Source organism: Dendrobates tinctorius, unplaced genomic scaffold, assembly GCF_039654945.1.
Source record: "Dendrobates tinctorius isolate UK_male_01 unplaced genomic scaffold, ASM3965494v1 ptg000030l, whole genome shotgun sequence".
Taxonomy (NCBI): Eukaryota; Metazoa; Chordata; class Amphibia; order Anura; family Dendrobatidae; genus Dendrobates; species Dendrobates tinctorius.
Genome location: NW_027361698.1, coordinates 34,626,159 through 34,640,098, shown reverse-complemented (window position 1 = coordinate 34,640,098; position 13,940 = coordinate 34,626,159). Strand labels below are relative to the sequence as shown.

The following is a 13,940-nucleotide window of genomic DNA, read 5'->3' as shown; positions in this document are numbered from 1 at the left end:
ACCCTCCCCCCCCCCCGACTTTTAAGAAGATTTTCTATTTTAACTGGAAAAGTTGGGGGGTCGTCTTTAACGCCCAGTCATCTTATACGCCGGAAAATACGGTAATACCATTGGCGGAAAGGCGTATGCTAAGTCGAATTGCAAGGGAAGCTGGAGAGTCTACCATGTCTGGACGATTTCTAGTGTTTAGGGAGGCGAACCTCTGTACCTGTGTTTTCCTTGGTAGATCTATTTGCTATTTGTTGGAGCCCCCATAATTCTACTATCCTCCTGAATATACGACTTTTGAGAGTCCATTCTCCTTGGCGAAGCGTGTTGCGACTGAGAAAGTCGGCTTTTGTGTTTTCCTCGCCTATGACATGAAGAGCCGTCAGGGACAACCAGTTGACTTCCGCTAGGTCGAAGATATTCCTTGTCATAGACAGACTTTCTGATCGCGTTCCGCCTTGATTTAAATACACGACCACTGTCTTATTGTCCGACAGAATTCTTATGCGAGATCCTCAGAGCTGGGGAAGAAAATGATTCAAAGCATGATCAACAGATTTTAACTCCTTCCAGTTGGAGGAGTGTTCCATTATGACAGTGTCCCAGAGGCCCTGAGCTGGATTATCCCCCAAATGAGCACCCCACCCATCTAGACTAGCATCAGTGGTAATTATCTTGGAGGGTGTTATCGTCTATGGCACTCCCCAGGACAAATAATCTTTATTTACCTACCATGATAAGGAATCTAATACCTCCTCGAAATCGTGATCCTTCTAGCTAGACGGCCTTGACAACAGTGCTGTGTATAAAGAACCTCATGTTAAATCAACATGTGTCCAAATAATAACTGAGGGCTCTTCACATAATATCAAACTATCCCGTGTATGTGAATACAGGACTAAGAAGAGATCCCAAGATAAATAAAAAATTTTATTACATGTTTTAAAAAAAAAAAAAAAAAAAAAAAAAAAAAAAAGCAAAATGCCGTATATGGGGACACAAGAGCACACCTGTATAATACTCATTATAGGGCTTATATAACAGTCCAAAAATATAAACATGAATCCAGGGATTTACATAATGATATTCATATGCAGACAATTATCCCCATAGTATATAAAAACCACGCGCGAAATTTGGCTCATCTTTCATTGTTTTTAAGAAATCTCAAGATGGAAGAGGCCAGGAGCCATTTGGTGAGCTGCATTTCTTGCTACATGTTCACAGACTTACCAGTGGAAAAGCCAAACTTCACATGCCACAAATGCAAGCTTGTGTCCCTGTTGGAGGAAAAGTTGCAAAATCTCGAAGAGAGGTTAGCTACGTTGAAGATCATTAAGGAAGGTGAAGAGTTCTTGGACAGAGCAGAATTATCTCTTCATGTTACAGAAAGAGAAGAAATTCGAAGTGCACCTGAAGAAACAGAGGAATGGAGACATGTGACCCAGAGAAGCAGGAGGATCAGGAGGCAGTCAGCACCCATACTGCTCAGGAACCAGTACCAGGCTCTCACGCAGGAAAACAATGAAGAAATACATCAGGATAAGACTTTGCCAACAAGCAGCAACCTTGTACGCCTTCAGAGTCCTCCTGGATGGAGAAAGAAAAATGTTGTGAAGAAGAAACGGAGAGTGGTGGTCATGGGGGATTCCCTGTTGAGAGGAACTGAGGCCGCTACCTGCAGACCGGATATAACTTCAAGAGAAATGTGTTGTCTTCCAGGTGCAAAAATTAAAGATGTGTCTGACAGGATATCAGGACTCTTCAGACCTACAGATGACTACCCATTCCTGCTACTACATGTGGGGACAAATGACACTGCAAGAAACGACCTGGAAACCATCTGCAGAGACTTTGAAGACTTAGGTAAGAAAGTAAAAGAACTGGGAGCGCAGGTGGTCTTCTCTTCCATCCTCCCAGTGGATGGCCATGGAACAAGGAGGTGGAATAAGATTCTGCAGGTGAACAACTGGCTACGTCGATGGTGCCGTCAGCAACGATTTGGATTTCTGGATCACGGAGTGAACTACTTATACGATGGACTACTTGCTAGAGATGGGGTGCACCTTACGAAGACTGGTAAGCATGTATTTGGAAGTCGCCTTGCTACACTTGTAAGGAGAGCTTTAAACTAGAACAACATGGGAAGGGAAGCAAAAGACCAGAAAAAGCCATACACCTGACAAATGCTATTGAGAACTCTGCTATTAGAAGTGGAAAGGAAGAACAAAGACGAAAGAATCTAATTAATAAAAATATTGGAGAAAGAGAAACCAATCACAAACTAAAATGTTTCTATACTAATGCACAAAGCATGGGCAACAAACAAGGAGAATTGGAACTACTAACACAGGAAAAGAAATATGATGTCATTGGAATCACTGAAACTTGGTGGGACAATACACATGATTGGAATACAAGACTAGAAGGATACAACTTATTTGCAAGAAACAGACTTGATAAACGAGGAGGAGGTGTCGCATTGTATGTTAGAAACGCGTATATCTGCACAGAGATTGAGGCTTCAGAGACTGGGAGTTCTGTGGAAACTGTTTGGGTAAGAATACAAGGACAGAACAATGGAAAGGACACCATTGTAGGCATTTACTACAGGCCGCCTGTGCAAGCTGAAGCTATGGATGAACTCTTTATGCATCAAATGGCCAAGTTCTCCAAAAAATATGACATAGTTGTCATGGGAGATTTCAACTATCCAGACATTTGTTGGGAATCTCTCTCAGGCAAAACTAACAGGTCAAGGAAATTCTTATCCTCTCTTGCTGACAACTTTATCTTCCAAAAGGTAAGGGAGAAAACAAGGGGAACTGCTACCTTGGATCTAATCCTTATAAACAGGGAGGAAATGGTTGAGGAGGTAAAAGTGGCTGGGTCCCTAGGAGGTAGCGACCATGCTATTTTAGAATTTTGGATAACTAGAGGCGGAAGACCTGTGAAGACTCAGACGTCAAGGTTAGATTTCAGAAAGGCAGATTTTAAGGGATTCAGAAAGAGAATTGGAGGGATCCAATGGCTGGATATCCTTAAAGACAAAAATGTCCAGGAAGGATGGGAAATCTTGAAAAATGAAATTCTCAAAGCACAGTTGTTAACAATTCCGAAAAGAGGGAATAGGAAGCAGTTAAGGAAACCAGGATGGATGAACACAGAACTTAAGCACATGCTAAAAAGGAAGAAAAAAATGTTTATAAAATGGAAAGAGGGAGGCATATCTAAAGAAGAATATAATGCTGTCTGCAGAACCTGCAGGGCACAAATCAGATTATCTAAAGCTGAAAATGAATTGAGGCTTGCAAGAGATGTCAAAAGCAATAATAAAGGATTTTGGGGATATGTCAAAAGTAAAAGAAAAGTCAAAGATGCTATAGGATTTTTACAGGATGAAAATGATGAAATGGTAAGACAGGATGTTGAGAAGGCTGAACTTTTAAATTCCTATTTTGCATCTGTTTTCTCTCAGAAAGGAAATGTAACATCAACTGTTATTCACTGTCCTATTAAGGGAATAGAAGAATCCAGGATATCTATAAACAGAAAGATAGTGAGGAAACACTTAGCTAGCTTAAATGAATTCAAGTCTCCAGGTCCAGATGAATTACACCCCAGAGTACGGAAGGAGATAGCAGAAGAAATTTTTGAACCCCTCTCTATAATCTTTGAAAATTCTTGGAGAACAGGAGAAGTGCCAGAAGACTGGAGAAGAGCAAATGTTGTTCCTATCTTCAAAAAGGGGAAGAAGGTGGACCCAGGTAACTATAGGCTGGTGAGTCTGACTTCTATACCAGGAAAGATCTTTGAACAAATTATTAAACAACATGTATGTCAATACCTGGATAAGAATGAAGTGATTAAACAGAGTCAGCATGGGTTTGTAACTAATAAGTCATGTCAGACTAACTTAATTTCCTTCTATGACGGTATCACTGATTGGGTGGATCAAGGAAATGCTGTAGATATAGTATATCTTGACTTCAGCAAAGCATTTGACAAAGTCTCTCATACAATCCTTATTGAAAAAATGATGAAGTATGGAATGGACAAGGCAACTGTTAGGTGGATTCATAACTGGCTTAGTGATCGGACCCAAAGAGTGGTCGTAAATGGCTGCACATCCAGTTGGAAGAATGTCTCAAGTGGGGTACCACAGGGCTCTGTCCTGGGCCCTGTATTGTTCAACATCTTTATCAACGATTTAGATGAAGGCATTGAGGGTAAACTGATTAAATTTGCTGATGACACAAAGCTAGGAGGGATAGCTAATACTAGAGAAGAGAGAGAGAGGATTCAAAAAGATTTAAATAAACTGGAGAAGTGGGCAGCAACAAACAGAATGGTTTTTAACAGGGAGAAATGCAAAGTACTACATCTGGGCAATAAAAATGGAAAAAGCATATATAGAATGGGAGGAATAGGGCTAAGTGACAGCACATGTGAAAAAGACTTGGGTATACTAATAGATCACAGACTGAATATGAGTCAACAGTGTGATGCAGCAGCAAAAAAGGCAAATGCAATTCTAGGATGTATTAACAGAAGCATACAGTCTAGATCACGTGAAGTCATTATTTCCCTCTACTCCTCTTTGGTCAGACCTCATCTAGAATATTGTGTCCAGTTTTGGGCACCACATTTTAAAAAAGACATCAACAAACTGGAGCAAGTTCAGAAAAGAGCGACCAGAATGGTGACCGGTCTGCAAACCCTGTCTTATGAGGAAAGGTTGCAGGATTTGGGAATGTTTAGTTTGCAAAAGAGAAGACTGAGAGGAGACTTAATAGCTGTCTACAAATATCTAAAGGGCTGTCACATTGTAGAAGGATCAACTTTATTCTCATTTGCACAAGGAAAGACTAGAAGCAATGGGATGAAACTGAATGGGAGGAGACACAGATTAGATATTAGAAAAAACTTTTTGACAGTTAGAGTGATCAATGAGTGGAACAGGCTGCCACGAGAAGTGGTGAGTTCTCCTTCAATGGAAGTCTTCAAACAGAGGCTGGACAGACATGACTGGGATGATTTAGCGAATCCTGCTTTGAGCAGGGGGTTGGACCAGATGGCCCAGGAGGTCCCTTCCAACTCTACGATTCTATGATTCTAAAAGTCAAAGTACAGTGTTCCAACAATTACTAATATACAGATGACGATGAGCAAGTAGTATCAAAAGAATACATAAAAATTACCCTGGAATATGTAGTTAAATGACTGACTGAAGTGATCAAAAAATCTCCTAATTACATAAATAGTATGGCCTGTATTTCACAAAGAATTCTCCAAGTGCATGATAACATTATGAGTGGGGACACAGACGGGGAGAAACAGTCCCAAAGTACCGCAAATCTGGCTGCAATATAGATAATATGGCCAAAAGACTGCATTAGGACATAATTACCTCAAGTAAACGGAGGTGCTCCTGGCGTCCTCACCCCGACGCGCGTTTCGCCGCCAGCTTCTTCCGGGGGCGTGTCCAAGGTGAGAGGCGGCCTGGTATTTAAATTCAAAAAGTGAATGTGTTGAAGCCGAGGACCAATCAGCACATCCCGGCACATGACGCCTTAGACATGTCCCCAATGACATACTTCCTCCCAACGCTCTGACACGCAGGGTAAGCTTGCATGTCATTGAGCGTTGGGAGGAAGTATGTCATTGGGGGCGTGGCTAAGGTGTCATGCGCCGCCATGTGATTGGTCCTCGGCATCAACACATTCACCTTTTGAATTTAAATACCGGGTCGCCCCTCATTTTGGACACACCCCCGGAAGAAGCTGGCTGCGAAACGCGCGTAGAGGTGAGGGGACGCCAGGAGCACCTACTTTTACTTTCGGTAATTATGTCATAATACAGGCTTTTGGCCATATTATCTACAGTTAGGTCCATATATATTTGGACAGACAACATTTTTCTAATTTTGGTTCTAGACATTACCACAATGAATTTTAAACAAAACAATTCAGATGCAGTTGAAGTTCAGACTTTCAGCTTTCATTTGAGGGTATCCACATTAAAATTGGATGAAGGGTTTAGGAGTTTCAGCTCCTTAACATGTGCCACCCTGTTTTTAAAGGGACCAAAAGTAATTGGACAGATTAAATAATTGTAAATAAAATGTTCATTTCTAGTACTTGGTTGAAAACCCTTTGTTGGCAATTACTACCTGAAGTCTTGAACTCATGGACATCACCAGACGCTGTGTTTCCTCTTTTTTGAAGCTCTGCCAGGCCTTCACTGCGGTGGTTTTTAGTTGTTGTTTGTTTGTGGGCCTGTCTGTCTGAAGTTTAGTCTTTAACAAGTGAAATGCATGCTCAATTGGGTTGAGATCAGGTGACTGACTTGGCCATTCAAGAATACTCCACTTCTTTGCTTTAATAAACTCCTGGGTTGCTTTGGCTTTATGTTTTGGGTCATTGTCCATCTGTAGTATGAAACGACGACCAATCAGTTTGGCTGCATTTGGCTGGATCTGAGCACCCAGTATGGCTCTGAATACCTCAGAATTCATTCGGCTGCTTCTGTCCTGTGTCGCATCATCAATAAACACTAGTGACCCAGTGCCACTGGCAGCCATGCATGTGTAAGCCATCACACTGCCTCCGCCGTGTTTTACAGATGATGTGGTATGCATCATTCTGGTAGAGGTTGATCTTGGTTTCATCAGTCCAAAGAATGTTCTTCCAGAACTGTGCTGGCTTATTTAGATGTTTTTTAGCAAAGTCCAGTCTAGCCTTTTGATTCTTGATGCTTATGAGTGGCTTGCACCGTGAAAGTCTGAACTTCAACTGCATCTGAATTGTTATGTTTAAAATTCATTGTGGTAATGTCTAGAACCAAAATTAGAAAAATGTTGTCTGTCCAAATATATATGGACCTAACTGTATATTGCAGCCAAATTTGGGGTACTTTTGGACTGTTTCTCCCCGTCTGTGACCCCACTCAGTGTTATCATGCACTTGGTGAATTCTTTGTGAAATACAGGCCATACTATTTATGTGATTAGATTTTTTGATCACTTCAGTCAGTCATTTAACTACATGTTACAGGGTAAATTTTATGTCTATTCTGTTGATAATATTACTTGCTCATCGTCAGCAGTATATTAGTAATTGTTGGACACTGTACTTTGACTTTTATATACTATGAGGATAATTGTCTGCATTTGAATATCATTATGTAAATCCCTGAATTCATGTTTATCTTTTTGGACTGTTATATAAGCCCTATAAGGAGTATTATACAGGTGTGCTCTTGCGTCCCCATATACGGCATTTTGCTTTTTTATTTCGTTGTATTTTTTAAAAAAAAGCATGTAATAAAATTGTTTTTATTTATCTTGGGATCTCTTCTTAGTCCTGTATTCACATACACGGGATAGTTTGATATTAGAACCTCATGTTGTAAGGTTCTGGTATGGTATTGAGCCCACTGAAATGCAAGAGGTGAGGGACCCAAGAAGGGACATGGCTTTACTCAGTGACATGTGAGGCCTGTCCGTTGCTGTCCTGACTTTTGAAATTATAGTCAATTTCTTGCATTCTGGGAGGAGACACCTAACTTACGGAGTCCAGGTGTAATCCCAGGAAGGACTGGAGGGTTTCTGGAACTAGCCTGGATTTTTTGAAATCGACAATCCATCCTAAAGCCTGTAAAGATGAAATGGTGCTAGACAGGCGTTCTTTACATTGGGAGGCAGATTTTCCTATCACTAGAAAATCATCTAGGTAGGGCACAATTATTGTATCCTGTTGACGCAGATAAGCCATCACCTCCAACATTACTTTCGTGAATACTCGAGGAGCCATCAAAAGGCTGAACTGCATTGCCACAAATTGGAAATGACGGACTTGACCAGCCAGGTTGACTGCCACCCTGAGATACCGTTGATCTTCGGCGTGTAAGGGAAGATGGTAGTACACATCCTTCAAGTCAAGCCCGGCCCAAAGACATCTGGGAAATAAAAGTTTGATGGTAGCTCTGATTGATTTCATCTTAAAGGTATGTTCATACAGAAAGGTATTCAACTTCCTAAGATTTATTATGGTACAGAATGAACCATCAGGCTTGGAGACCAGGAATAAAGGGGAATAGAATCCCCTACCTTCCTGATCCCTGCGTAATTCTATCAGAACTTTTTTGGCCAGAAAAGTGAGAATTTCTAATTGGAGCGCTTCCTGCTTTTCCGGTGCTCTAAGGGATGTCACTATGAATGTATCTTGTGGAATCAGGAAAAACTCCAATCTCAACCCAAACTTTATTAAGTCAAGGATCCACTGACTTGATGTTATATATTCCCATTTTTGGTGAAAAAATTTTAGCCACCACCTACTGGGGGCCTGTACTATCAATATCTACTACGTTTTGTCGTAGAAGACCCACTGAACAAGGCACCTCTCTGCTTTGTTTCTTTCGATTCCCAGCGGTCTTTTTGCGGTTCATAGCTCTTCCTCCTATTAAATGGTCATCTTCTATACACCCTCCTGTAGGAAGGAAAAGACTGATTAGGGAATCCCTTCCTTCTCTCTCCTGCCTTGGTGAGTAAATCAATTATTTTTCCGAACAGGAACTCACCCTGGCATGGGATTGCACAAAGTTTTGATTTAGACCGTGCATATCCCTTTCAGCCCTTTAGCCAGAGGGCTTGTCGAGCTGCGTTAACCAGATCGGCCATTCTAGCCGCCAGGCGCAAGGAGTCTGCTGATGCATCTGCTAAGAATGCGCGGCCCCCCTCTGATCAATGGGATTGCATCTAAGACTTTTTCTCTCGCCACCTTCCCTTTGATCTGTTGCTCCAGCTGATCAATCTAGACCAATAATAAAAATAATCTATATAAAATTGCCTTAAATTATCCGTCATCCACTTCCGTCTGGATGTCCTCGAATCCCACAATCCACCAAGCCGCACCGCAAGTACTCCGACCGCCATATTGGAATACCCAAGTGATGGGTATTCCAATATGGCACCCACTGGTGATACCAGGCCCTTCCACAGTACCACCAGCGGGACACCGACAGAACCCCCCCTCCGCCGCCGGACCCCCCCGCCACTGCTGCTGGACCCGCCGCTGCCTGCCCACCCACCTCCATGCAGTCAAAGCCGGCAGGAAAGACCGTGGCTTGCGGCCTGTGCTGGAGATGGGGTGCAGGCGCCCTCTGGTGGTGCCGCACTCCACCTCCAGCACAGGCCGCAAGCCGCGGTCTTTCCTGCTGGCTGCCCTCTGCCGCCAGGACCCCCGCCGCTGGACCCACCCACCTCCGTGCAGTGACAGCTGGCAGGAAAGACAGCGGCTTGCGGCCTGTGCTGGAGATGGGGTGCGGGCGACCTCTGGTGGCGCCGCACCCCATCTCCAGCACAGGCCGCAAAATAGTCTTTCCTGCCGGCTGTGAGAGGGGTATAACAAGAGGGGTGTAATGAGGGGGTATAATGAGAGGGGTGTATAACGAGAGGGGTGTATAACGAGAGGGGTGTAATGAGGAGGAAGTAATGAGAGGGATGCCGCTAGGACCCGTCACCTGACTACACGCACCGGATCCCGCCGCTGCCTGCCCACCCACCTCCGTGCAGTCACAGCCGGCAGGAAAGACCGCAGCTTGAGGCCTGTGCTGGAGATGTGGAGCGGCCACCCTCTGGTGGCGCCGCATCCCATCTCCAGCACAGGCCGCAAAGCACCATCTTTCCTGCCGGCTGTGACTGCACGGAGGTGGGTGGGCCACCACCCCCTGCTGTCCCCAGCGTGATGTCACTGCCCTCCCGATGCGATAGCATCGGGCCCACATCTAGTAATAATAATCTATTTATATAGCGCCAACATATTCCGCAGCGCTTTACAGTTTAAGTTTCAAAACACAAGTCATAAGTAACAACGTTAATAATCAAAGCAAAATAAGACAACCCTGCTTGTGAGAGCTTACAATCTACAATGATGTGGGGGAGATACAAAGTACAGGTGTGTATTGACAATAGTGTATTTACAATGCTGGTCCAACCGTCTTGAGGGATGGATGGAGATAGTAAATGGGCTACACACACACTTACACATAGAATGACTTTGATTAGTGAACGTGATAGGCCGCTCTGAACAAATGTGTTTTGAGGGATCGCCTGAAACTATGCAAACTGTGGCTACTCCCAATTCCTTGGGTTAGAGCATTCCAAAGGATTGACGCAGTGCGGGAGAAGTCTTGGAGTCGGGAGTGGGAGGTACAGATTACTGCAGAGATTAGTCGAAAGTCGTTTGCAGAGTGCAGCAGTCGGTTAGGCAGATAGACAGAAATGAGGGAGGAGATATAGGGGGGTGCTGCACTGTGGAGAGCTTTGTGGGCGAGAACAAGTACTTTGAATTGGATCCTATACTGAATGGGCAGACAATGTAAAGACTGGCGAAGAGCGGACGCGTCCTAGTACCAATTAGCCAGATGGATGACCCTGGCTGCTGCATTAAGGATGGACTGGATAGGGGATAGTCGAGTAACGGGGAGGCCAATTAATAGAGCGTTGCAGTAATCCAGGCGGGAGTGGATCAATGCTACAGTGAGGGTATTTGTTGTTTCCATGGTGACTAAAGGGCGGATGACCTCGCGATGCATGTGCTGGAGATGGCTGGTTTAAAGGCTCCGGTTCTAGCCCCCCCAAGACCTTTAGAGCAAAGCTTCGGTCTTGCGGTCCAGCGGAACTGACAGGACCCCTGCATCTTCCACTGGTAGGACTGACTGTTTTGGAGGTGGACGCCACAGCAGCATCTACCTTCGGAACTTTGGACCTTGTGGCCAGTTCCTCGTCACTAAAGGGATGTCTTTTGGAGGAGGATGGGAGAAACCCTTGCTGACTTTCTCTGTCCCACTCCTTTTTAATAAGGTCCTTAATGGCAGAGATTACCGGAAAGGCTCTGCGTTTTTTCTGTGCCAGCCCGGCAAACATATCCTGTGCGGCCCTGGACTGTTTTGTGTCTGGTTGATGACTGAAGGGGCTCTGCTCCCATGCTTCTTTGAAACAGTGGTCCCCAGAGCCTGAATCTCCTGTCTAATCATGTCCCTGACCTCCGTGGAAGCTACTGCCGCCTTTTCTTGTAAGGTCTGACTTATGCACCCTGGACATAACCTCTTAGGGTATGTGCACACGTAGTTTTTTGGGTATGTGGATTTAAGAGAGAAAACCGCAGGTAAATCCGCAGGACCAAAGTCCTGCGATTTATCTGCAGCTTTGCCTGCGGTTTTACACCTCATAATGGATGAGGTGTAAAACTGCAGCGTTTCTGCACCAAACAATTGACATGCTGCGGATTGCAAACTGCAGCAAAACCGTGAGGAAAAAAACGCAGCACTGCGGTTTTTTTTTCCATTGAAAATAAAGGTACTGTACAACGCAGTAGAATCTGCTGCGTTTCCGCAGAGCCAAAACTGCTGCGGAAACGCAGATTTCACTACGTGTGCACATACCCTTAGGGTATGAGTCAGGAAGGGGGTGCGCACACAGGGCACATTCTCTGTGTTTTGATTTATGGGTTTCTTAGCCTATGAAGGAGAGGTATAGCGAAGGAAGGGGTCAGCTTAATAGGTAGAGCTTTATTCACACTCACTCAGTGATGCCACACGGTACCGGTTCTGGAGGCGGAGACGTCATATGGGCTCTAGGTAGTTCCACTTCTCTACCTCGTTGCCCTGTGCCTGTGGAAGCTTCCTATCTGGAGCGTCCACTTTTTCTGGTGCTGCCGCTGCTGTACCCACTCTTGGCACTCCTCGCGCTGCCGCTTTTGCTAGCGGTACTCTGCTCCACCACCTCATGCGCCGGGGACGACATCTTGAGCACACTGGCTATGTCCGCAGCCGGCTTTTTTGAATGTGGCGCTGTCATACAGCCTCCCCAGAACTCCCCTGGAAGTGCTCTGGTCAAACACGCCAAGCCTCCAATACTGCGCCTGTGCGGCGCTGACAATCATTCCACAGCCGCTGACCCTGCAGCGATTCTCCCTGCTGGAGCCTCGGTCGTGCCCTCAGGAGTCCGGGCCACCCAGTTCACACGGAACCTCCATGTATTGCGTTCAGACGAGGGGGGAGGCTGCATGCAGGGGCTCCCCCGCCGCTGCTTGTGATGCCGCAGCCCCTGCTGTTCCCACGGATACCACAGAGGCGGGTGCACTGGCTCAGGAATCCTCTTATATGCAGGTATTCCAGGGATTCCTATAGGAACAGGAAACCAAATGAGGGGGTGCTGTCGTGGTGAAGGGTAAAAAAAAAAAAATCAATTTTTAATTCTATTAATATAGCCACACGAGAGCTTGTTTCTTGCGCAAAGAGTTGCACTTTTGAATGCCATCACTGAGTTTACCATATAGTGTAATGGAAAACAGGGAAAAAAAATACCAAAGGGCGGGGAAATTACAAAAAAAAAACACAAAGTAGAAAGGAGGGAAAAGGAAAGGGGATGTGTGAAGAAAATATTTTATTAAATCATTTTAAAATCGTGAATTAAATGAATACATACATACATACATCATAGGATGTATATTGGATCACAGTGTGTGAACTGTTATAAGCACCATTGTGGTCCACTAGTTCCCTAGTGATAGGTCTCAGATTATATAACATAAGAATATCTTAGCTATGACCCTCATTGATTGCTGGTATTCACTTTATTGGACAGTAGATCTATTAATAAGTGGCCATAAATTCCCATTTACACATATAGGTTGAGTTATCAAGTAATAGTGTTTACTATATGCAGTGTGTAAACAACAGCTTTAATTAATGGCTGATCATTGATTTACCAGAGTAGCTCATATAAATTGTATTTCCCAGGGAGCAATGCACCTAGGATGTCACCGATTGAGCGCCTTTGCCGGCTGCCGCAGTGTTTTCTTTGACTGGTCTCCCTGAGGTCAGTGATTGTTTCGTGATGTTGGTCTACTAGGCATTGCTCCTACCTAGCCAGAATCCTACTCCACACTGATGAGGGGCAACACCCCGAAACAGCTGTCTGTGGATGGATACCTGGCCTTGGTATTTCCTTTGTCATATCTGTAAACTCGTAAAGAGCTGGATATTGACTTAAAGGGCCACTTAATATGGTGGTAATGGTGGTTTCCGAAAGGAGCCACTCCTTTGCTGGGTCCTTCCCTGGAGGAAGATCTGGCTAGTCCCGTGTTTGAGACTCTTAAATGAGGCTCCACGGACTTTATTTGCATAAATTGTATTGCCTTACAAAACAAACTGCATGTGCCGAAATTACAAAATCAGGTCAATTATGTCCAAGCCACTATCTGGCAAAAGTGCTGGGGGCATTAGCAAGTGCCGACCATCCCCGAATGCTGAGCACTGTAGATCACTGGAGTCAGCGGCACTGCACCTCCAAGCATTGTGCCTGTGAAGCAGCCACACGCTGGAGGTAGTTACACTCTCCGGTTAGTATGTAACAGAGGACAGCGTGCAATGACCGTAACTGACGTCTCTCAAGTCACATGTCTCATATCAAGAGATCATGTGATCGAGAGGTCAGCACGCAGTCCTCCAATTCCCCAAAACAGAGTCTCAGAGATGCCGTAGGGTCGCGGGCAGCGCACACCAGCTAAATTATAAGTGCTGCAGGTAGCGCAAGTGGCTAGATTGTAGGAGTCATTTTGATCTGAGAACATTAAAAGTAGAGATTCAGTCCCTGACGTGCGTTTCGCCAGGGGGAGGCTGGCTATCTCTAAGGGCCCATTGAACACCACGAATGGTGACCTCTATACTTTAAGTATGACATAACACTGAGCCTACCAGATTCACTAAGTGAAAGACTGGGGACATTTTCCAGGATAGAGGACCACCCATCCTCGGAGATGAGCCCCCAACTCCAATTACCACTAGTGTTTAAACAGGAAAGGAATTTTTTTCAGAAAAACATAGCAGATCATCTTCTATGTGGGAAATGACTGTCTTAGTAACCCTTTCTGAATTACAAAGTTATT

The 13,940-nt window shown here is 44.6% G+C and overlaps 1 protein-coding gene across 7 annotated transcripts in view; it reads right to left on the bottom strand.

Annotated features, from left to right (window-relative positions):
• The window catches only part of ADAD1 (adenosine deaminase domain containing 1), a 437,856-nt gene that overhangs the window by 270,121 nt on the left and 153,795 nt on the right, over positions 1-13,940 (bottom strand). The gene's annotated exons all lie outside the window — the stretch shown is intronic.